General features: G+C 37.2%; 1 pseudogene; it reads right to left on the bottom strand.

Moving 5' to 3' along the window:
* Positions 1–14,051: 14,051 nt before the first annotated feature.
* On the bottom strand, positions 14,052–15,053 carry LOC134371643 (glyceraldehyde-3-phosphate dehydrogenase-like; annotated as a pseudogene).
* Positions 15,054–23,925: the final 8,872 nt, after the last annotated feature.

Genomic DNA, 23,925 nt, shown 5'->3' with positions numbered 1-23,925 from the left:
ATATACTTCTCTAGATCTTTTTTTTTTTCAAAATTTGCCTTTATTGTGAAATATTCAAAATGAAGAATTTACATCTTAACCATTTTTAAATGTCCAGTTCAATGGTATTAAGTATATTAATATTCTTGTGCAACCATCACCATTATTCATTGCCAGATCTCTTTTCATCTTGTGAAACTGAAACTCTGTGTGCATTAAACATTAACTCCCTATTCTCCCCTCTCTCCAACCACTGGAAACCACCATTCTGTTTTCTGTGTCTATAATTTTGATTACTCTAAGCACCTCATATAAGTGGAATTATACAGTATTCGTCTTTTACATGACTGGCCCATTTCACCTAACATATATCCTCAAGGTTCATACATATTGTAGCATAGGTCAGATTTAAAGCTAAATAATATTCCACTCTACATATATAAATAATATTCCATTTTGCTTCTCCATTTATCTTTGGATGGACACTTGGGTTCCCTCTAAATTTTAAATATTGTGAATAATGCTGCTATGAAAATGGTCTCTTTGAGACCCTTTCCATTTCTTTTACATATATACCCAGAAGTGAAGTTGCTAGCTCATATGGTACATCTACCTTTAATTTTTTTAAGAAACATTATTTTGTATTCCACAACAGCTGTACCATTTTATAAGGGTTACAATTTTTCTACCTCTTGCCAACATTTGTTATTTATGCATTTATTTATTGGTAATAGCCATACTAGTGGGTAGGGGTGGTATCTCATTATGGTTGTGATTTGCTTTTACTTAGTGATTACTGATGTTGAGCATCTTTTCATGTGCTTATTGCCTAATTGTTTATCTTCAGTGGGGAAATGTCTATTCAAGTTCTTTGCACATTTTTAATTGGGTTGTTCAGTTTTTTGTTGTTACTAATAGCCCCTTAAAACTAAATCTTCTCTTTAGATGCCTATTTCCTCCTAATTAGTCCCTAAAATATAGGCAATATAGTATTGCCTTTTGTGTAGAGATTTATACCTTCATAAGTATATTCACAGAAGTTACTCTATTTGAATGTCAATATGTCAATAGCTACTCTGTAAGAGAGAAAAAGCCATTTTATTATACCGAATTGAGAGGATCCAAAAAAAGTCTCAGAAAATGCATAGCCAGATCCATGTGCTTGTATATAAGAGTTGATGTACAAGATCATGTCAGTTGTTTATAATTCTTTAGAATTTTCTATTTTAATGTCTTTTGCTTTGGGGAAATAAAATTAGGGGATCAATTAAAACATTTCATTCTCTACCCTATCTCCTTTGTTTCATGCACATGCCTAGCAAAAAGGGCTCAGATGAACTCATTTTATATTTCACCTTCTGTTGGGCATGACTTCTGTTGGCTTCTAAGACACCTACTTATAATGTTTATCTCCTGGGCCCACTGGTTATTTCCTGTGTCTATAGCTCACTGCTCTCCTCCTCTGCTCAATTTCTAAATATTTGAACATTTCTAGAATTCCATCTTGAGTTCCCTTCTCTTTTTACCTGCTCACTTTTCCTAAGTACACTCATCGTCTTTGATGGATCCAAATGGCTACATTTGAAATATAAAATGAGTTCATCAATGACTTCCTAATCCATAGCTCCATCCTCAAACTTGCACCAAAATGCCATGCTCATTTATACAACTGTGTTCATGACATTTTCATATAGCTGTTTTAAGTAGTATCAAATTTAACATGTCCCAAAACAAAGCTGTTTGGAATCCAGCCTTCCAGAAAATTGGATCATTCCTCTGGAATCCCCATCTCAGTAGATGGCAGCCCCATCTGCCCAATTGCTTAAACCAACAATCTGAAAGGTGACCTTTGATTTTACCCTTTATGTACCACATTCTCCTTGCCCACCTCATATCCATTAACAGATATACCTTGGATAGTCTATTATCTCTGTCTTAACTGCCACCACCATGATGTTGCACTTTTACAATGGCCACTACCTCCTAACTGGTCTCATTGTTTCCACGCTTGTCCCCTACAATCTAGTTCTCAAATAACAGATATTTGCCACTTGAGAACTTATATCAGATCATGTAATTTCATGCTTAAAATCTTCCAGTGAGGCCCCCGGCAGGAGAGGCTGCCTCATTTACAGGCAACAGCTTTGAAATGTGGAGCAGGAAAAGAACTCTTTCTTAGCTGCAAAAGCGAGTCTCGAAACAGGGAACACGGCACCAGGGCTGCTGTGGATGCAGCCAGGATCCCGGAGGCCGGGGCCGCGCTGAAGGCGGCCAGCTGCCCTATTCAGGATTCGAGGTTTCAGGCCGGCATTAAAGATGATTCCTGGGACCGCCCAAGCCGCGCTGCGACTGAACAGCCCGAGGCGGCAGCGGCCGAGAACACGGAAGGCGACAAACCAGAGACAGAGAGCGAGCACCCGACCTGGCACAACCCTGTGAGTGACCCTTGGCCCAGTTCTGTTCGGGGGGCGGAAGCCCACCCGGCTCCCGCCTGCACCACCAGGCCACTCACCGCCCCAGTGCTGCCTCCATTTTCCCAGGTGCGGGCAGCTCTGCCCTGCTCGGCCATCACTGAGCCCTCCCACTTGCTTGGCCCAGCGCGGGGCTTTCTGGAGCCTGCGGGCTGGCCTCCTCTCCCACTCCCTCCGCGGTTCTCTGGCGGGGCTGGTGGTGTGGGGCATCCCCGGCCAGTGTTGGGAGGGCAAGGAAGTACGGGCGGGCCCACTGTCACTCCACCACACCCTGGACTCTGGCCCCCGGTAAACTTCCTGTTACTGGGAGGCAGATACCATCTCTGCGGCCACCAGTTTGGAAAAAAGCCTAATGAATTTCTGGTTGGGAATAGTGTGGTAGAGTTCCCAGGTACACTTGAACCTGCCGGAGAGCAGGCTGCAGGTGGGCGCTAGACTTGGTTTATACCGGGGGGATACAAAGGTGAACAAGACCCAAGAAAGATCTACACAGTGCTACAAAGGCACCAAGAGAGACCGGTCGTCTGTGCCTGCCAGAAACCTGGTAGACTTCCTGGGCGAGGCGGTGCCGAGCAGGGTCTTGAAGGCCCAGCTGATAGACGAGGGGTGCAGAAGACACGCCCCAGCCCAGCACAGTGTGCACAGAGGGGGGAGACGTGCGGCCAGGGAGGCGGAGACTCGACAGAAACCACACACCCGGTGGGGTCGCCACTGCACGATCTAACAGCCTGGGCCAGAGCACACGGAACGGGGAGAAGTCCTGCACAGGAAGTGAAAGCTCAACAGAGATCACACACCCTGTGGTACGTGATCCACCAGCCCAGCAGAGTCCAAGCTGACCAGAAAGGTGGCTCCCCGGAGAAGCCCAAGACCCGAGGCAACCACACACACAAGGCACTAGAGGCCAACTGAGCAGTCACGGAGGGAGCCATACCAAATTGGCAACCACAGCAACATCCTAGTTAGTCATTAGTCTCAAACCGGTGGACTGTGAAACCCCCTGCCACAATGAATAAACACCAAAAAAAAGACACCAGAAATACAAAAAATCAAGAAAGTACACCAACAAAAGTTAATAAATCTCAAACTCTAGATCCTATAGAACAAGAAGCCCTTGAAATAACTGATAAGGAATTTCGAGTGATAATTCTAAGGAAACTGAATGAGATACAAGAAAACTCAGCTAGATATCATGATGAAACGAGGAAAAGTATACAGGATCTGAAAGAGGAAATGTACAAGGAAATCAATGTCCTGAAAAAAAATGTAGCAGAACTTGCTGAACTGAAGAAGTTATTCAGCGAAATAAAAAACACAACGGAGAGTTTAACCAGCAGGCTTGTCGAAGTTGAAGAGAGAACCTCTGAACTTGAAGATGGGCTGTTTGAAATAACACAAGCAGACAAAAAGAAAGAAAAAAGAATCAAGGACATGGAAGAAAATCTGAGAGAGATATCAGACAACCTTAAGCGCTCAAATATCCGAGTCATGAGTATTCCAGAAGGGGAGGAAAATGGAGATTCCATTGAAAACATATTCAAAAAAATAGTGGGAGAAAACTTCCCAGGTATAGGAAAAATCACAGATCTTCAGATCCAGGAAGCTCAATGATCTCCAAACGTATTCAACCCAAAAAGGCCTTCTCCAAGACATGTCATAGTCAAATTGGCAAAACTCAGAGACAAAGAGAGAATCTTAAAAGCTGCAAGAGAGAAGCATCAAATCACCTATAAGGGAGCCCCAATCAGGTTAACATCAGACTTTTCATCACAAACCCTAAAAGCTAGAAAGGAATGGGATGATATTTTCAAAATACTAAAAGACAAAGATTGCCAGCCAAGAATACTCTACCCTGCAAGGCTATCCTTCCGAAATGAGGGGCAAATAGTATATTTCTCAGACAAACAAAAACTGCGGGAGTTCACTACCACAAGACCACCCTTACAAGAAATCCTCAAGGGAGTACTGGGTTTGGTTCCTGAAAAATAACTACCACTGCCATAAAAACCCAAGAAAAATCTAAACCCGCTAGTACAATAAAAATGGCATTCATGAAGAGAAAACAAGCTAACAAAAACACTATCTACAACCTAAGGAACCAACAAACACAGAAACCAAACAGTAAATCTGAAAGCAAGGAACAAAAGACACCTAAGACAACCAAACAACCAATAAAATGCTAGGAATAAATCAACACCTTTCAATAACAACTCTTAATGTAAAAGGCTTAAATTCCCCAATTAAAAGACACAGACTGGCTGACTGGATCAAAAAGCAGGACCCAACTATATGCTGCCTACAAGAGACCCACCTCACCCATAAAGATTCACACAGACTAAGAGTGAAAGGATGGAAAAAGATTTACCATGCAAACAGAAAAGAAAAACGAGCTGGAGTAGCTATTCTTATATCTGACAAAATAGACTTTAAACTAAAATCCATAAAAAGAGACAATGAGGGACACTACTTAAGGATAAAAGGACTGATCCATCAAGAAGACATAACAATCATAAATATGTACGCACCCAATGTTGGAGCAGCCAGATTTATAAAACAAGCTCTATTAGACCTAAAGAAGGAAATAGACACTAATACCATAATAGCAGGGGACCTGAACACCCCACTGTCCAAATTAGACAGATCATCTAGGCAACGAATCAGTAGAGAAACACAAGATCTAAACAAGACTCTAGACCAATTGGAATTGGCAGATATCTACAGAACATTCCACCCAACAACCTCAGAATATTCATTCTTCTCATCAGCACATGGATCATTCTCCAGGATAGATCACATATTAGATCACAAATCAAGTCTCAATAAATTCCAAAAAATTGGAATTAGCCCATGTATCTTCCCAGACCACAATGGATTAAAACTAGAAATTAATAACAAACGAAACTCTGGAAACTATACAAACACATGGAAATTAAACAGCATTCTACTTAATGACATATGGGTCCAAGAAGAAATCAAGCAGGAAATCAAAAAATTTATTGAAACTAATGAAAACAATGATACATCATACCAAAACCTGTGGGATACTGCAAAAACAGTATTGAGGGGAAAATTTATTGCATTAAATGCTCACTTCAGAAGAATAGAAAGATGGCAAGTGAACAGCCTAACACTTCACCTTAAAGAACTAGAAAAACAAGAACAATCCAAACCTAAAGTTAGCAGATGGAAAGAAATCATTAAGATCAGAGCAGAACTGAAGGAAATTGAAACCCTAAAAATAATTCAAAAGATCAATGAATCAAAAAGTTGGTTTTTTGAAAAGATAAATGAAATCGACAAACCATTAGCATGGCTAACAAAAAAAAGGAGAAGACTCAAATAACAAAAATTAGAAATGAAAAAGGCGATATTACAACTGATTCATCTGAAATACAAGGAATCATTCGAGACTACTATAAACAACTATACGCCAACAAATTTGAAAATCTGGAGGAAATGGATAAATTTCTGGACACACACAAGCTCCCAAAACTGAACCGTGAAGACGTAGAAAGTTTGAACAGACCATTAAGAATAAAGGAGATTGAAGCTGTTATCAGAAGGCTCCCAACAAAGAAAAGCCCAGGACCAGATGGATTCACAGCAGAATTTTACCAAACATTCAACGAGGAATTGACACCGATTCTTTACAAACTATTCCAAAAGATTGAAACGGACACAAATCTCCCAAACTCATTCTATGAAGCAAACATCATCCTGATACCAAAACCAGGTAAAGATATAACCAAAAAAGAAAACTACAGGCCGATATCCTTGATGAATATAGATGCAAAAATCCTCACTAAAATACTAGCTAACAGAATACAGCAACACATACGCAAAATAATTCATCACGATCAAGTGGGATTCATCCCAGGGATGCAAGGTTGGTTCAACATACGCAAATCAATAAATGTGATACACCATATTAATAAACTCAAACACAAAGACCATATGATCATCTCTATAGATGTTGAAAAAGCATTTGATAAAGTTCAGCACTCATTCATGACAAAGACCCTCTATAAGTTAGGTATAGAGGGAAAGTATCTCAACATAATTAAAGCCATATATGCCAAACCCACTGCCAATATCATCCTGAATGGGGAAAAGCGAAAGCTTTTCCTTTAAGAACAGGAACTAGACAAGGATGCCCACTCTCAACACTCCTATTGAACATAGTGTTGGAAGTACTAGCCAGAGCAATCAGAGAAGAGAAGGAAATAAAGGGCATCCAGATTGGAAAAGATGAAGTCAAACTGTCCCTGTTTGCAGATGACATGATCCTATATATCGAACAGCCTAAAACCTCTACAAAAAAACTGCTGGAATTGATAAATGATTTCAGCACAGTAGCAGGATACAAAATCAACACACAAAAATCAGTAGCATTTCTTTTCTCCAATAGTGAACATGCAGAACGAGAAATCAAGAAAGCCTGCCCATTTACAATAGCCACCAAAAAAATAAAATACTTAGGAATTGAGTTAACCAAGGAGGTGTAAAATCTCTATAATGAGAACTACAAACCACTGCTGAGAGAAATTAGAGAGGATACAAGAAGATGGAAAGATATCCCATGCTCTTGGATTGGAAGAATCAACATAGTGAAAATGTCCATACTACCCAAAGTGATATACAAATTCAATGCAATCCCCATCAAAATTCCAAAGACATTTTTCTCAGAAATGGAAAAAACTATTCAGACATTTATATGGAACAATAAAAGACCACGCATAGCCAAAGCAATGCTCAGCAAATAAAATAAAGCGGGAGGCATAACACTACCTGACTTTAAGCTATACTACAAAGCTATAATAACCAAAACAGTATGGTACTGGCATAAAAACAGACACACTGACCAATGGAATAGAATAGAGAATCCAGAAATCAACCCACACACTTACTGCCATCTGATCTTTGACAAAGGCACCAAGCCTATTCACTGGGGAAGGGACTGCCTCTTCAGCAAATGGTGCTGGAATAACTGGATATCCATATGCAGGAGAATGAAACTAGATCCATACCTCTCACCGTATACTAAAATCAACTCAAAATGGATTAAGGATTTAAATATACACCCTGAAACAATAAAACTTCTTAAAGAAAACATAGGAGAAACACTTCAGGAAATAGGACTGGGCACAGACTTCATGAATACGACCCCAAAAGCACGGGCAACCAAAGGAAAAATAAACAAATGGGATTATATCAAACTAAAAAGCTTCTGCACAGCAAAAGAAACAATTAAAAGAGTTAAAAGACAACCAACAGAGTGGGAGAAAATATTTGCAAAATATACATCTGACAAAGGATTAATATCCAGAATATATAAGGAACTCAAACAACTTTACAAGAAGAAAACAAGCAACCCAATTAAAAAATGGGCAAAAGAGCTAAGTAGGCATTTCTCTAAGGAAGATATCCAAATGGCCAACAGACATATGAAAAAATGCTCAACATCACTCAGCATCCGGGAAATGCAAATCAAAACCACATTGAGATACCATCTAACCCCAGTTAGGATGGCTAAAATCCAAAAGACTATGAACGATAAATGCGGGTGAGGCTGCGGAGAAAAAGGAACTCTCATACATTGTTGGTGGGACTGCAAAATGGTGCAGCCTCTATGGAAAATGGTATGGAGGTCCCTCAAACAATTGCAGATAGATCTACCATACGACCCAGCTATCCCACTGTTGGGAATATACCCAGAGGAATGGAAATCATCAAGTCGAAGGTATACCTGTTCCCCAATGTTTATTTCAGCACTCTTTACAATAGCCAAGAGTTGGAACCAGCCCAAATGCCCATCATCAGATGAGTGGATACGGAAAATGTGGTACATCTACAGAATGGAATACTACTCAGCTATAAAAAACGAATGAAATACTGCCATTTGCAACAACATGGATGGACCATGAGAGAATTATATGAAGTGAAACAAGTCAGGCACAGAAAGAGAAATACCACATGTTCTCACTTATTGGTGGGAGCTAAAATTTAATATATAAATTCACACACACACACACACACACACACACACACACACACACACACACACAAACCGGGGGGGGGGAAGAAGATATAACAACCACAATTATTTGAAGTTGATACGACAAGCAAACAGAAAGGACATTGTGGGGGGGAAGGGAGAAGGGAGGGAGGTTTTGGTGATGGGGAGCAATAATCAGCTACAATGTATATCGACAAAATAAAATTTAAAATAAATAAATAAATAAATAAATAAATAAATAAAATAAAATACAATCTTCCAGTGACTAACCATTGCGAATAAAATAAAGTGCAAACTTCTTACAATGTGTCACAAAGCAATACATAATAGAGCACTTTTTGCTTTATCTTTTTTCACTCTCTGCCTTGTCCCAATTTCAATGGTATTCTCTCAATTTCTTCAGAAAAATTGGGATGTTTTCCATATTAGGACCTTTGAACAAGTTCATTTTCCTACGTGGATGGCACCTCACCCTGATCTTTTATGACTGGCTCTTGTCATTCAGATATTACCTTAAATATTACATCAGAGAGATTTTCTCTTACTAACTACTCAATCTAAAATAGCCAATTAATTTCTATAACATCATCCTACATTATTTCTCTGAATAGGATTTATCATCAGCTCTTGTTTTCATGTTTATGTATTTGTTTATTTTACCTTTAACTTTAAGGAGAATATAAGCTTCATAAGACATCACCAGCTGTGCTCACCATTGTATCAACAGTGTATAGCAAATAATAGGTACTCAACAAGTAGTTGAGTAAACAAATTTAAGTACTCCCTTAAATCCTCTGGAATCCTTAGATTTGGGTGACTTTTTTGGATCTTCCACTAGCCTCTTTCATGACGTTCCTCAGGATGAAATGTAAGTTGCTTAAAAAGGCAGAGTCTTCCAAAGTCACATTATCAACATTAAACAGTTGTAGAAAACAAATAAGTAGAATCCAAAGAGTATAATTAGGCCACAAACATTTGGACTCAGTAAACTAAATATCTCAAAGTTAGAAATCACATTTACTCTCTTATTAAAGAAAAATTGATTACTTTAAAAAATATAAATTTTAGTTTCTCAGTAAATAGAATGCTAGCAACAAGAAGAGCAGCTTAGGAAAATATAGAATTATTGTGGCCCAATGTCTTACCTGATATGGAAACTTGATTTTGGTTCTTTATTTTATCAAGCTTCTACATCATTAAAATGTGACAAAATAGTTCAAGAGAGAGAGAATCACACTTAGTACATAAAATAAAACTATTTATATCAGACATAATGAGATAATTTTTGTAAAAAATTACATTTCTTAGAAACAAGAAGCCTTACAAAATGCTATTTAATTTTAATTGTGAGAAATTTACAACAAAGGATGTTAAATGAAACATCCTCCCTTATCTCTGAGTTTCAGGAAAAACTCAAATGTCAAAACAATCAATATTAAATATTCCACATCCTATAGGAAAGTGAGAACATCATTGCAAAACTGGGAAAGAGGTGGCCTAAATGGTTTTACTAGCATAAATATGTCACCAGCCTCTCAGCTTAGTGAAAAGGAGAAGAATTCATCAAAATATATAAAGGACAAGGTAATCAGTCTAATCTTTCCTATAATGACAACTAGAAAAGCAAGATGTATGAAAAAATAAAATCTGTTTGAAAGTGTCAAAGAATACCAAGATGTTGAAGAATTACAAGGCTAGGTTCCAGAGAAAACAGAAGCTCAGAGAAGTGAGCTTCTCAAGGCAACATTACCAGTCTGGGATCATTATGGGGATCTTTTGATTCCAGAGAGTGTCTTTAAATGGTGGAAAGACCATCACTCTACTTTTGATGTCTTCCATTGGCTAGAAAGAAAACGACTGATGTTCAAATCCCAGCAAGGAGGTAGTTCTGGTGATCCAGAAGTAAATAGGGTAAGATGTAAGTAGAAAGACTATTGTACAGACTGCAGCTCAGCTTTGAGTCATCTCCATTGTTAAACTTGTGATACGATGATTCCATACTTGTGGTGTCATTGGATGCCTGACAAGCAAACAAAACTCCTCTCTCTAGGAAAGTAGCATCCTAGGCTTTAATTATTTCTACAAACAATTCTACAGACATAAGGTCCAGCACATTAAACAAACAAACAGGTACACAAAGAGACAATTCAACATGAATAAAGCCAGAAAAACTAACAGTTAATAGAAACATACCCAAATGGAATGCATAATTGAAGTTATCCTACATAAAATGTAAAACGGCTATATTTACTATGTTCAAGGATATAAAAGAAAATATTGAGAATTTCATCAGCTACACGGGAGCTAAGAGAAAGAAGGAAAAAAAAGAAAGACCACAGTGGTGCCTTGGACTTGCAGAGGGAGAGAACATAGCTAGGGTTGCTGGGAGTAGAAGCAGGGAGAGGAAGGTAGATTGGGGATGAGTTGGATGGTGGACATGGGGAATAATGGCAATTTGTGGTAATGGGCATACTGGTAGCTTTGATCTGGTCGTCACATCTTGGACATGGGTGGTGACAGTAAATTTTGTATCCCATGACTATGCATAATCAATAAAAAATAAATAAATAAAATAATGACATGGAAATTATGGAACTTAAAAATATAAAAATACAATAACCAAAATAAAAACTCAACAAATGGGTTAAGACTGGATAAGACATAGCTGAAGAAACAATTAGGAAACTGAAACAAAGGTCAGAAGAAAATAGAGTAAAGCAAGAAGAGACAAAAGAATAAAAAATACAGAAAATAGTACATGTGACATAGATGATGACATAAAAAGGTCTAATATATTAGAATACAAAAAGAAGAGGAGAGGGAGAGAGTGGGGAAGTAGCCATAATTGAAAAGCTAATATCTGAGAACTTTCTAATACTTATGTGAGACTTCAAGCCACAGATATGAGTAGTGTTATAGGACTACGAAGAAACTGAGAGTATTGTACTAAAGCTGCCTTTGAAAAAGAATGACAGTGAAAGCAAATAAAGGAAGTACTATGTTGTATTTTCAGGCAATTGGATAACTATGGAAGCTGGGGAGATCCAAGGAAAAACATTAAAAGTTTGAATGTGTGGGAAAATCTAAATGAAATTAAATTATTGGCTTAAAACAATAATAATTATACTTATTTATTTATAGTTATATTTATTTATATATTTATTATTTATTATATTTATTTACATTGAAGACAATAATGCCATATAAATGAGTAGTAAGTTCATATGGTATGGTTAAGGGACTTCAAAATTCTACTGTCCTTTAAGAAGATAAAAGTGTCATTTAGTATTAGATGTTAGTGAGTCAATAATTCATACTTTCATAGCTAGAGAAACCACTAGTAAAATATTAAACTTATATACATTTCAAGCTAATATGAGAAAAAATGAGATATTTTTCTCAGAAACTCAAATAATCCAAACAGAATCCCAATTAATGTGGAGCAAATAGAAAGCACTTAATAAGAATAGATTTAAGCTCAAATATGTCAGTATGCATGCTAAATGTAAGTATACTAAAGGCTGGAGTTAAAAGTCAAAGATTTTCAGGCTGAATTAAATAAACAACTATATGCATAAATGAGAGACACATCTAAAATATACAAACATAAAAACGTGTGATTGTTTCAGAAATTATTTAAAAAGCTTTCCTCGTCTCCCACTATAATTATGGATTTGCCTATTTCTTTTTGTGATTCTGACGATCTTTGCTTTATATATTTTGATACTGTGTTACTAGATTCACGCAAATTTGGAACTTTTAGTACTCCTCTCTATCTTTAGTAGTGCTTTTTCCTTAAAATCTACTTTTCTTTGACTTTATTCCAGATGCATCAGCTTTTCTTTTCATCATTTTTTTTAAATTATAAAGGAAATAGTCATTATTTAAAAATTCAAATAATAGGTGCATTGTAGTTCAATTTTCAAAGTCTTTTCTGTGCGTTTTGGTTATGTTCCACACATGCAGCACTTAAGGATGACCTCAGTACTTGTGTCAGCTAAAGTAGAAAATTAGTAACGCTCTTCTCCAGTTCTCTCCTACTAGAATTTTCTGGCACACCCTTTAGTTCTCAGAAGCCTCTTTTCCCAGTTTCTCTGGCCAGAAAGATTTTACTCTTTCAGTTTTAGCATCCTGTCCTCTCGTACAGTTCCAAGCAACTAGGGTACATAGGCAAGAAAAAAAAAGTAGGAAAGAATAAGGTGAATTCCTCCCACATTCTTCTATGGCAGGAGCTCCTTTTCCTGGCTTCTTTATCCAAGGTCTCCTCTCCTGGCCTTAGGTGCCTGTGCCACTGGGCATTTGGAGATGGATTGGGGCAGGATGTCTCATAAAGGGAGTGTATCAAAAGTTAGCAAGGTTTGAATCAATTTTACGTTTTCCACCTAGTGTTGGCCATGTTATGCTCAGGAGTCTTTGGAAAACTCTCCAAATTTCTCGTGGCTTTCACCAATCTCATGAACTTCCATTTTGTCTCCATAAATAGCCTTTGTCTACTATATTACTGAAGAGCTGGAGTTAATGATAATGAATGAATGATAGTGGGGCTAAAAAAAATCAAAAGATGAGATCTTCAACAAGAAAAACGCATCAACATTGTTTGTTACTGTGGATTGGATGTCCCTCCAAAACTTAATCCCCACTGTGACAGTGTTAAGAAGGTAGGAAATCCTATTATGGTAATTGAAAGGTGGGGCCTTGAAGAGCTGATTAGATTGTGAGGACTGTGCTCTAGTAAATGGATCAATAAGGTGATCATATAATGGTGGTCATGGCTGTGGTTCTAGGGGCTTTAAAAGGAGAGCATGTGAGGATCTCTTTCTGCTCCACCATTCTCACCATGTTCACTCCACATTGCTGTAGGGTCACCTCACCAGATGGTTCCTTAGACTTTGGACTTCCCAGCCTCTGAAACTGTAAGCAATAAATATTATTTCTTTATAAATTACCGATTTCCAGGTATTTTGTTATAAGCAACAGAGACAGAATAATACATGTGTACATGTACATTCTAGGTGCATGTTATGTGACATTAACATGCACAGAAAGGCCTGTGGCCCTCCTGTTTTTTTCTGACATTATTCTTGGCAATTAATGGTGGAAACTAGTTACATTTTTCAGATGCTAGTTATGAGCGATAACAAAAGCTCACCAGAAATGAGATAACTTTTTGCTTTTGTCTGCCAAGAAGGTATCTCTACGTGTGAATCAAAGGGTCTTTTTTTCAAATCCATTTGAAATATAACTATCACCTCTGATAAATTGGAAATTTGTCTATAACAAATGTATATTCATGACAGTAATAGAGTTACATTTTCTTTTTACAGCTCTATCATTAGGGGTAAGTTTTCTTTATTTTTTATTTTTTTTATTTTTGGTTGTGTACAATGGCCTTTATTGAAGGTACATGACAAGGTAGGGCTCCCTAGGCTCCTCCTCTTCTTCAGGGGTTCTGGGATAGAAACTGTGCCAAGGAGGAACCATTCTCAAGTATGCTGGGGGACTGAGTTGGGACAGGGACTCCTCAGCAGCTGAGGGCCTCTCTCTTCCTCTTGTGCTCTCACTGGGGCTGGTGGCCCTGGGGGCTCTTACTCCTTGGAAGCCAGGTGGACCATAAGGTCTACCACCCTGCTGCTGTAGCCATATTCATTATTATGCCAGGAAATGAGCTTGACAAAATGGACATTGAGGGCAATGCCAGCCCCAGCGTCGAAGGTGGAAGAGTGCATGTAACTGTTAAAGTCGGTGGAGACAACCTGGTCCTTAGTGTAGCCCCAGATGCCCTTCAGGGGGCCCTCCAATGCCTTCTTCACCACCCTCTTGATGTCTTCATGTTTGGCAGCTTTCTCCAGATGGCAGGTCAGATCCACGACTGAAACATTGGCAGTGGGGACACAGACTGCCATGCCAGTGAGCTTCTCATTCAGCTGAGGGATGACCTTGCCCATAGCCTTGGCAGCACCAGTATACCCAGGGATGATGTTCTGGAGAGCTCCATGGCTGTCATGCCACAGTTTCCTGGAGGGGCCATCCACCATCTTCTGGGTGGCAGTGACAGCATGGACTGTGGTCATGGGTCCTTCCAAGATGCCAGAGTTGTCATGGATGACCTTGGCTGGAGGTGCTAAGCAGTTGATGGTGCAGAAGGCATTGCTGACGATCATGTAGGTGTTTTCATAGGTCTTATGGTTCACACCCATCACGAACATGGGGGCATCAGCAGAAGGTTCAAAGATGACGACCCTTTTGACTCCACCCTTCAAGTGAGCCACAGCCTTCTCCAAGGTCATGAAGACACCAGTGGACTCCATGACACACTCAGCACCAGCATCACCTCACTTGATGTTGGTGGGATCTCGCTCCTGGAAGATGGTGATGGCCTTCCCACTGATGACAAGTTTTCCGTTCTCTGCCTTGACTGTGCCATGGAGCTTGCCATGGGTGGAATCATACTGGAACATGCAGACCATGTAGTTAAGGTCAATGAAGGGGTCACTGATGGTGACAATATCCACTTTGCCGGAGTTAAAAGCACCCCTGGTGACCAGGCCTCCAATATGGCCAAATCTGTTTATTCCAATCTTCACCATCGTGTCCCTGGGGAGACAGCTGTCTGGAACCGGCGGGAGCAGAGAGCCAAGGCGTAGGTTTTCTTTAAAGAGGACTATTAGTTCCATCACCCTCCTAATTGAAATCAAAGTATCATAAGTTTTCAGGAGATCTTGGTTGTCTTTTAAATATTTTAGAACTGAGCATACCAATTTATTTTCATTACCAAATAGTTCATATGGGAGCCCCTGGATTCAATTTGTCCATTACTGTTTTTAAGATAAGGTGATGCTGAACTATTGCACCCAAAGGTAGAAAATAATGAAATGTCTCTAAGCTATCAGGTAGGTAAATATTTTTCAATTAATTTAAAAAATAAAAAGAAGAAATTTAATTAACTACTTGGTATATTGTAAAGGAAGAGAATATCTATTGTTGTTATTGACTTCATGTGTTTTGGGTGGGTGACAATTTTCGCTAGAATTAAAAAGCCATGACTAAATTTCCTAAAGCCAGAAATGTTTTAATGTTCTAAAGCTGTGCTAACTACATGTGGCTTTTAAGCCCTTGAGATGCGGCAGTCCAAATTGAGAGAGGCTATAAATGTAACGTACACACCAGATCTCAAACACTGTTGGAAAAAAGAATGCAAAACATGAATAACTTTTATTCTGATCACATGTTAAAATAATATTTTTTATATGTTGGGTTAAATAAACTACATCAGGTTAGAGGATGGTGAATTGAAAGGGGTAATTCATTTACTCAATCTATTTAAGTAATATTTATTGAGGAAGCTTATTGCATGTCTTAGAAGCTGTAGCTCTAGATTCTAATTGCCTGGATTCAAATCCTCTACCACTGACTACTGATCATGTGATCTTGAATAAAAATTTTTTTTAACACCTTTAAGCCTCAGTTTGCTTACATGTATAGGAGAAAGATAATGATAACAGTTGTTAAAATTTATAGACTTGCTGTAAAGATTAAATAAAGTAATCCACTTAAAATGCTTAGCATTATCAATGCTCTCTATCCACAGATCATTGGAAATGCACTTATAGTTGAACAAGTTGGGTTTATAAAATTACAGCAAAGTAGGACACACAACATGGGGAACCATGAGTATCTCGGTAAGAAGTGTTAGAAAAGATCTGTTATAGAATTCGAGGTTCGGTTGAAGGATTTGGGGGTGGATCCAAGAAAGCAAAGGTCTGCTCTAGACAGGAGTGTTGTCAAAAAGTGGGAGCAATTCTATGATCGGCTATCTAAATAAATCTTACACTTACAGGAGGCAGACTACAGCAAAGCTAAAGCCATAATTGGTAACGTAGCAGGCAGGGGCTGCTTTTTAAAAAAATTTCTCAGCACTGTACTTAATACATAGTAAGTGTTCAACAAGTACTTGGATTTACTTCCAGACATCAAATAGAGATGTCATGTAAACAGAGTTTATGGCTGTGCTCTGAGAAACTCTATTATTCAATGGCCTGGTAGAGGAGAAAGAGGCTACAATTAAAAATATTAGAAAACCAGAGGGAAGGAAGGAAAATGACGAGAGTGTGATGTCACAAGGCTGAAGGAAGGGAATCTTTCAAGAAGGAAAATAGTGGTAAACACCTGTCACAGTTTGCTAAGAAGTCAAGGAAGATGAGTTGTGATCATTGGAATTAGCAACAGGGAGGTCAATGGCATCCTTAGTGAGAAAAGTTTCAGAGGAATAAAGGTAGCAAAAGTCAGGCTGGGGAAGCATGAGAAATGAGCAGGAGGCAGACAATTGCTTACAAAGAGGAGAGTAAAATTAGGTTCCTCCTGGGTCAAGTATTTGAATTATTTATTAACATGGAAATTATTTTTATATTTAAATGTCAATGGAACTATTCTAGTCAAGTGAAGAGGTTAAATGTACAGTAAAGAGAAGCAAACTGGTAATGAATGGTGCTTGGAAAAGCTCACAGGAACAGAATCCAAAATAAATGTTAATAATCAAGGGATCCATTGTGGGTGTTTTGATGTTGTTGTTGTCTGCCTTATAACCACAATTGTCTGGATAAAGAGAAATTAATGAATGATTCTAAACCTATAAATAACAGCAGTAGGTTTGTGTTTCAGAAGATAACAGCATGATATGAGAGATGGAATGGAGGATTTCAAAACTGGAGGCACAGACACCATTTAGGAAGCAAGTCTAGTAGTCCAGAAAAGGAAGATATGGATTTGACCTACATCAATTACAGCTGGACTAGAGAAGAGGGGAAGACTATGACAGTACTCTAGGAGAGGGAAGTTACCCTATGTGGTCATCAATTACATTTGGGCTTCAGAAGAGTAAATGAAATACAATGTGGAAGATAATGCCTAGATTTCAGACTTGAGTTACCAGGAAAAAAGGTGCCATTACCTTTGTAAGAAATATAAGAGGAAAAGAAGGTTTGGATACGATTGTCAGGGAATGGGGAAGATTAAAGATTGTTAACTCATTCACTCATTCCACAAATTTCTTAAAAAACCGTTTTGAAAGTGAGAGCCATGTTCCCTGTCCTGTTGGTGCTCGCTTCTTTTTTCGAGTTAGAGATACTTCTAGATTTGTGAAACAGGTTTCTTTTCATCATTGCTAAGATGAGGAAAATATCATCTTTCTCATGGGGTTGTGAGGAATAAGTGAGGCAAGGGTGCAGAGTGCCTGGCCTGGCACATATTTCTCCAGATTATGCTATGGAGTTAGCTGAATGGTGACATCATCTTTTAGGGTCATAATGTCACGGAAAGTACATTCTTATTCTATACTACTACTCGTGGGATTGCTATTAAGTGTTCCCAGTGGCACGTTATATTTATTGGCTTGTTTTTAAGGAATCTTAACAGTAGCTGAATTTTTATGGACTGATTCTATAAACCAGGAGCAACGTTTTCTTTCTAGGACATAGTTATGCCAAAGCACTCATCTGGTATAAACAACGAATGGCATGTCCTATGGGGTCATGCCCTACTGAGTCTTGATAAATTAGCTTTTTAGCAAATTACTGCTTATCTGCCTTATGCAGTGCCTTCTCTAAAAGGCTCCAGTGCATAACTATTTCAAACAATAATTTTTACCAGAAGAAAGAGGATGACTTAGAAGAGGTAATTAAGGAAAGAGTTCAAAAGGAATAGAATCACAGAAGAAAGGTATCTGCTATATATTTTCGCCTAGTATTTGACAGTTAAGTGCAGAGCTTAATGAAGTTTTTGTACGTCAATATTTTTAGCTGTTGCTTATAAATTTCCAGCCCTTTAAATTCATAGATTGAAAAACTGAAAATACTTTGATTAGTCACAGCACTTTAGAGACTATTGAACAAAGTCCTTGTTGGCTTTCTGGAATTCGTGAACAAAAGACCTAGAAAGTTTTCACTGTTACTGTCTTCATGCACCCACGAGTATGCTGCCATGAATCGTCCATGCAGTATTGCATGGAATGAAGTTAATAATTCTTAATTAAGAGTATGTTAAAGTTTTCTAGGAGGGCTGATCTCTACAAGGAGTGATTATCCCAAAGAAGTTTTCTTTTTTTTTTCCTAAAATGAGTAATGTCTAAGAAACTCAACTATAGCTTTTATGAGATTAATATTAGAAAAGAGAGAGGAGAGTGGGGATGGTGCTGTAACCCATGTCCTAGTAAACTTAGCTTTCTTTGCAAAGAGTGCATCCTCAAACTTCACTGTCCATTAACAAAGTAATTGGCCCTAGGGAATATTCTAGAAGTATTTAGAGCTTTTTCTTCTTCACATGGAACAATGGAGAAAATCACATTAAACTGCAATAAAGGATACAGGTACTTTAACCCTTTCTGCATCTGACTTCCACCATATATCTGCAAGTGGTGCAATCTATTACCATTGCAATGTTTAACATCAATGGTGCAATGGGATACACACATCTATTCAGCACCAGGCTTTCTTTCTGGTTATAAGAAGTCCTTTTAATACCAAATCCTAAGACTCTAGGGGAATTTGTTATGAGTGAGATGGCTATACTTTGGTCATTTGGAGCTCAGTGGACTTTTCAGATGGGCTATCTCAACTTTACCTAATCCATGTGATTTTTCAATATAGTAAAATACAAGGAAAAAAACCAAAAGACTTTAGAATTAGGAAGACCTAATTCACACAAGTCTTCTATACCTACAATCTTTGAGACACGCAGAAAATAAGGTAAACTTTTTGATTTTGGTTTCCATAACTACAAAATGGTAATAACAATATCTACTTTGTAGAGGTTTTTAAGGATTAGAAAGTGTCTATATGCTAACACATAGTAGATGTACAATATGTCATAGCCATTATCTTTAATTATAAATAATATCACTTGCTAGCAAAGGCAAACTCTGAGATGCAATGGTTGTAAGAAACAGCATTTCAAGTGCATTTCACATTTTAAAAAGGAGTCTTGAAATAGGTCTCCCCTGTATGTTATGAAAAAAAACCCAACAACAAAAACAAGTTGGGTAGCAGAATATAATTTATGTTTGATAAGAAAGAAAATGTCCAGCAGTTCTATTGGTTTTAACCTTCTTACCGCAATCTGAAGTCTCCTGAAATATCTGAAATACAAATTTATTGTAGGCAGAATTTCAGAATGGCCCCCTGCTCTCCACCCTGTGTTAACACCCATGATTCAGTTCCCTTATATGGCAAGGATAAAGGGATTCTACAGAGGTAATTAAAGGCCCAGATCAGTTGACTTAAATTAATCAAAAGAGAGATTATCCTCGGTGGTCCTGACCTAATCAGTTTGAATTCCTTTAAGAGGGGTCTTGTACCTTCTCTGAGGTTGGAGAGATTCTCCTGCTGGCCTTGGAAAGCAATCTTCCATATTGTGAGAAGCATGTGGGAGAGTCATATGGGAAGAAATGAGGACCTGAAAGTGGCGCCTGGCTGCAGCCAGCAAGAAAAAGGAGACGTTAGTCCTACAACTGCAAAGAGTCCTACAACCACCAGAAAAAGCAGACCTTAGTCCTGCCCCCAAATCATGTGACCTTGAAAGGTAATCTCAAGCTCTACAAAGAAACATAGCCCTGTTGACCCCTTGTTCACTGCCTTGTGAGACTCCTGACCCACAGAAACTGTGAAGTAAAGAATTTGTGTTTTCTTAAATTGTGAAGTTTATGGTAATTTGTTACATACAGTAGAAAACGAATACAAAATTGACCTTTTTCTAGTCTTCCAGCAGGCTTCTTACATGATGGTTCAGGAGAAGATATTAAGAGTTTGAGAAACAGAGAACATGACTGGAATAAAACAGTTTCAGTAAGTCAGTCATTAAACCTGCTCAAAAATTTTAACATTTAGGTAAAATTACTAAAGTGCAACTTGGAGACAGAAAAATACTTTTTTGAAAAAGGGAGAAGAAATTTTACTTCCAATTCCATTAACAAACTATTTACCATTATCAGTAACTAAACTAGACCAAATTATAATTGTTCTTAATAAAAGACACAACAACTTGACTACTATCCTAGTAAAGTAGTTGATGTGTTGGGAGACACTCAATTTAATTTAATTTAATTGGGAGAAATGACTGTTTACCAGCATAAATAATGTAAATAATCTCATAGAACTAATTATAAGAGATAAGAAACACTTCCAAGGGTTAACAATGAATACAAATGTAAATCTTTATGTTTTGTGGTTGATGGCTTACTCTAGAGTCAGTCCATACATTTACAGGTTCCTAATATGACCTAAGAACTTAATATCTAGATATTAAGAAGTCACAAACTTTGGGAAAGAAGAAAAGGAGCTTGAGAATTATGATAATGGTCTCTTATTTGCAACCAGTATATGTTTAAATATATGTTTAAATAAATTAAGTAAAATAGACACACAATTACACAATTTTTAGGTGTGAGTCATGATAAAGATTAGGAAATTAGTGGTTCAGCATCTTAAAATCATCAAACAACAAAACAAGTTACAGTGCATTGAATTTATTACCCCTGATGAAATACACTGGGCTCACAACAATAAAGAAAGGTAATTTAATGGACACAAAGTTACAGTTAGATAGGAAAAATCAGTTCTACAGTGTACAGTAGTACAATGCATCTATTATTAACAATAATTTATAGTATGTACTCAAATGGAACAGAGGAGCTCAGATGTTCTCATCACAAAGAAATGATAAAGTTTTACAATGATGAATATGCTAATAACTCTGATTTGATCATCACATGTTGTACACATGTATTGAAATATAACTGTACCCCATTAATATGTATACTTAATACATTTCAGTTAGAAAATAAATTCCTTTAAGAAAAAGAATCAGAAGTACAAATGGCTTCTGTAAAACTGGCAATAAACAAAAAATTACCCATGAGCCTAATACACTTTTTTCATGTGAATCAAGAACACATTAGTTGCTTCAGAGGACTTAGGTAAATAGATTTGGTTCTCGAGGACTCAAATTTAAATATGAATGTGTGTGTGTGTGTGTGCGTGTGTGTGCATACATGAATGGAAAGATGGAAAGCACTTACAAGGAAAAGCACCCCAAATTTTTTGACCCTTACCTAAATGGATTTAGAAGTCATGGCAACCACATTCTTACCAGTACAAAGAAAACCTGATTCTCAGTTTTCTCTAAATAGGTCATTTAGTGTGAAGGTTATATTTCGATGTCCCCTAACTATTCTGCCGTAGTCCCAATCCAGGTTGACTTTTCAAGAAAAATGTCGAATGCTCATCAACCCTCCACCAGGGAAGATGTGAGTCTAATGGAAAATAAGTGAACCCCAGCATGTTCTGACTCTTCGAAAAGTTTGAGAGCTGGTGCCTTCCATCCCTGGTGTTGACAGGGGGGCATGTCTGTGTCAATGGCTACTTCTTAACAGGCAATCATCACTCTGAACTTTTGTATTTGGACGAACATGAAAAAATAATTTCCGTCAATGTTGAGCAAATAATATAGACGGCTTCTCTGGTTGATCAAATGAATGTTGAACTTCAACTAAAGCTCCTTCTCTAAGACAGCATCCAATTTTCCTATTGCAAAGAGACAGTCTGTGTACATCAGGTGGAGATTAGCACTAGTTTCATCATCACTTTTTCATTCATTAATTTAAAACGTTTTACTGCACAAGAATACATGTTCATTACAGAAAAATTAGAAAATATGAGTAAGTGAAAATAACATAATTAAAAGCATTGATTACCCTCTACCTACTTTAGGAGGACGTTATTCCCTTTTAACTATGTAATATACATATATATATATACACACACACACACACACACCCTTTAAAATACAATAGGTAAAATAAAAATTAGATTAAAAATCTTCTGGGTAGCTAAACCACTTTGGGTTTTATGGCAATGTAAGTTGGAGGGTGCAACCAAAAGCCCTCATGGGTCCTCTGAATCACAAGGGCAAGCCCGTGATATAGAGTAAGATATGATGATATTTATCAACAGCAATATCTATATTTTAATGGATCCTAGCAATAAACATAACGCTTGTCACATATTTAATAGGTTAAATTTGTCTTAATAGGTTAAATATGTGTTGTAATATATTGAGATCATACCTGTATACAAGATTTGCTTCGGGTGCAACTGCATTCAACATTCAATAGCAGGCTAATAAACACTGTAGCAGAAATGTTTTAAGATCCTCCATTGACTTGTGTTTTACATTATGTTATTTTATTGTAGACATCTGAATTAAAGGTTGACAAACACTACTTAATGGGTTGTCTAGATAAATCTACAGTGCGTGAATACTTGATTTTTACAATTTCTATCGGTTTTAATGCTGCACATGCCCTATGATTTGGGTTAAGACACGACTGTAAATGGGTGATGGCTCTTGACTGACTCTTTTAAGTAATATAAAATAGCACATTTTGTTAGACTTCCTCCAATTAAGTGCATATGCACCATTAAAGCAATCTGTCATCATTTTAACAATATCATTAACATCTACAATATAACTCACAGGGGCTTTGTTCTTCTTTCAAAATTAGTAGCACATACATTTATACAGAAAGCTTGAAATATGAAAACAAATTTAAGAGGACTTAACTCTAAGTTTTACAAATGTTTTTAAATGGATTACATAGAAAATATGAGCTCAGTAATAAAGAAAAGCCCGCAAAAATTATATATGCAGTGAATTGGATTAATGATATAAAACATACATTTCTTTCAAATGTAGCAATCAAGAAATATGGTTTACTGTACTGCTAAATGTACTTCAGCCAATAAAAATAATCTAAAATTCTGGGCTGTTGAAAGTAAAAATCAGTATATAAATTTATGACTTTTATATATAAATGATAATTTTCAGTCTTTGGAAACATTTTGGAAAAACTTTTAATTCATAAAAATAATGTGAGTGCCTAATAAAAAAGATAAAATTTTATTAGCAAATTTAGATGGTAATATCCAACTTTAAATTGCTAAAATACATCTTATTTACTACTCTGGCTTCAGCAAATAGATTCAGTCAATAAGAAATTCAAGAAGTTTAAGCTCAAAAAATAGAGTGGAGGTTCTGCCGTAGAAAGAGTATGTCTATCTATATTCACACAGAAGTATATACTATTGTGTAAATATGAATTAGAAACTGGAATTTGTTTAGTTAATCAAGGTTGTTAACACACGTAAAAGCTCTCTTACTTTTGCCAAGTTTTCCTCATTTACAATTAGTTTATGAAAAAAATTATCAAATGAAATCTAACTAGTAGGACAGAAACATAGTAATCATTTTTTGGATTAAAAAAAAAAAAAAACCTTCTTTCTTTGGACTTGACTTGCTCTGACTTGCTCTCTTTTGTATGACTCTTAGAATAATCTAAAAATCATTTAGTTAGTTGCAGTCATGTCTTTTCTCCCTGAACAGACCATAAATTTCTTTAAAGTATTTTTTAAA

The sequence above is a fragment of the Cynocephalus volans genome, chromosome 3 (genome assembly GCF_027409185.1).
Source record: "Cynocephalus volans isolate mCynVol1 chromosome 3, mCynVol1.pri, whole genome shotgun sequence".
Lineage (NCBI taxonomy): Eukaryota > Metazoa > Chordata > Mammalia > Dermoptera > Cynocephalidae > Cynocephalus > Cynocephalus volans.
This window is presented reverse-complemented; position numbering and strand designations above follow the sequence as displayed.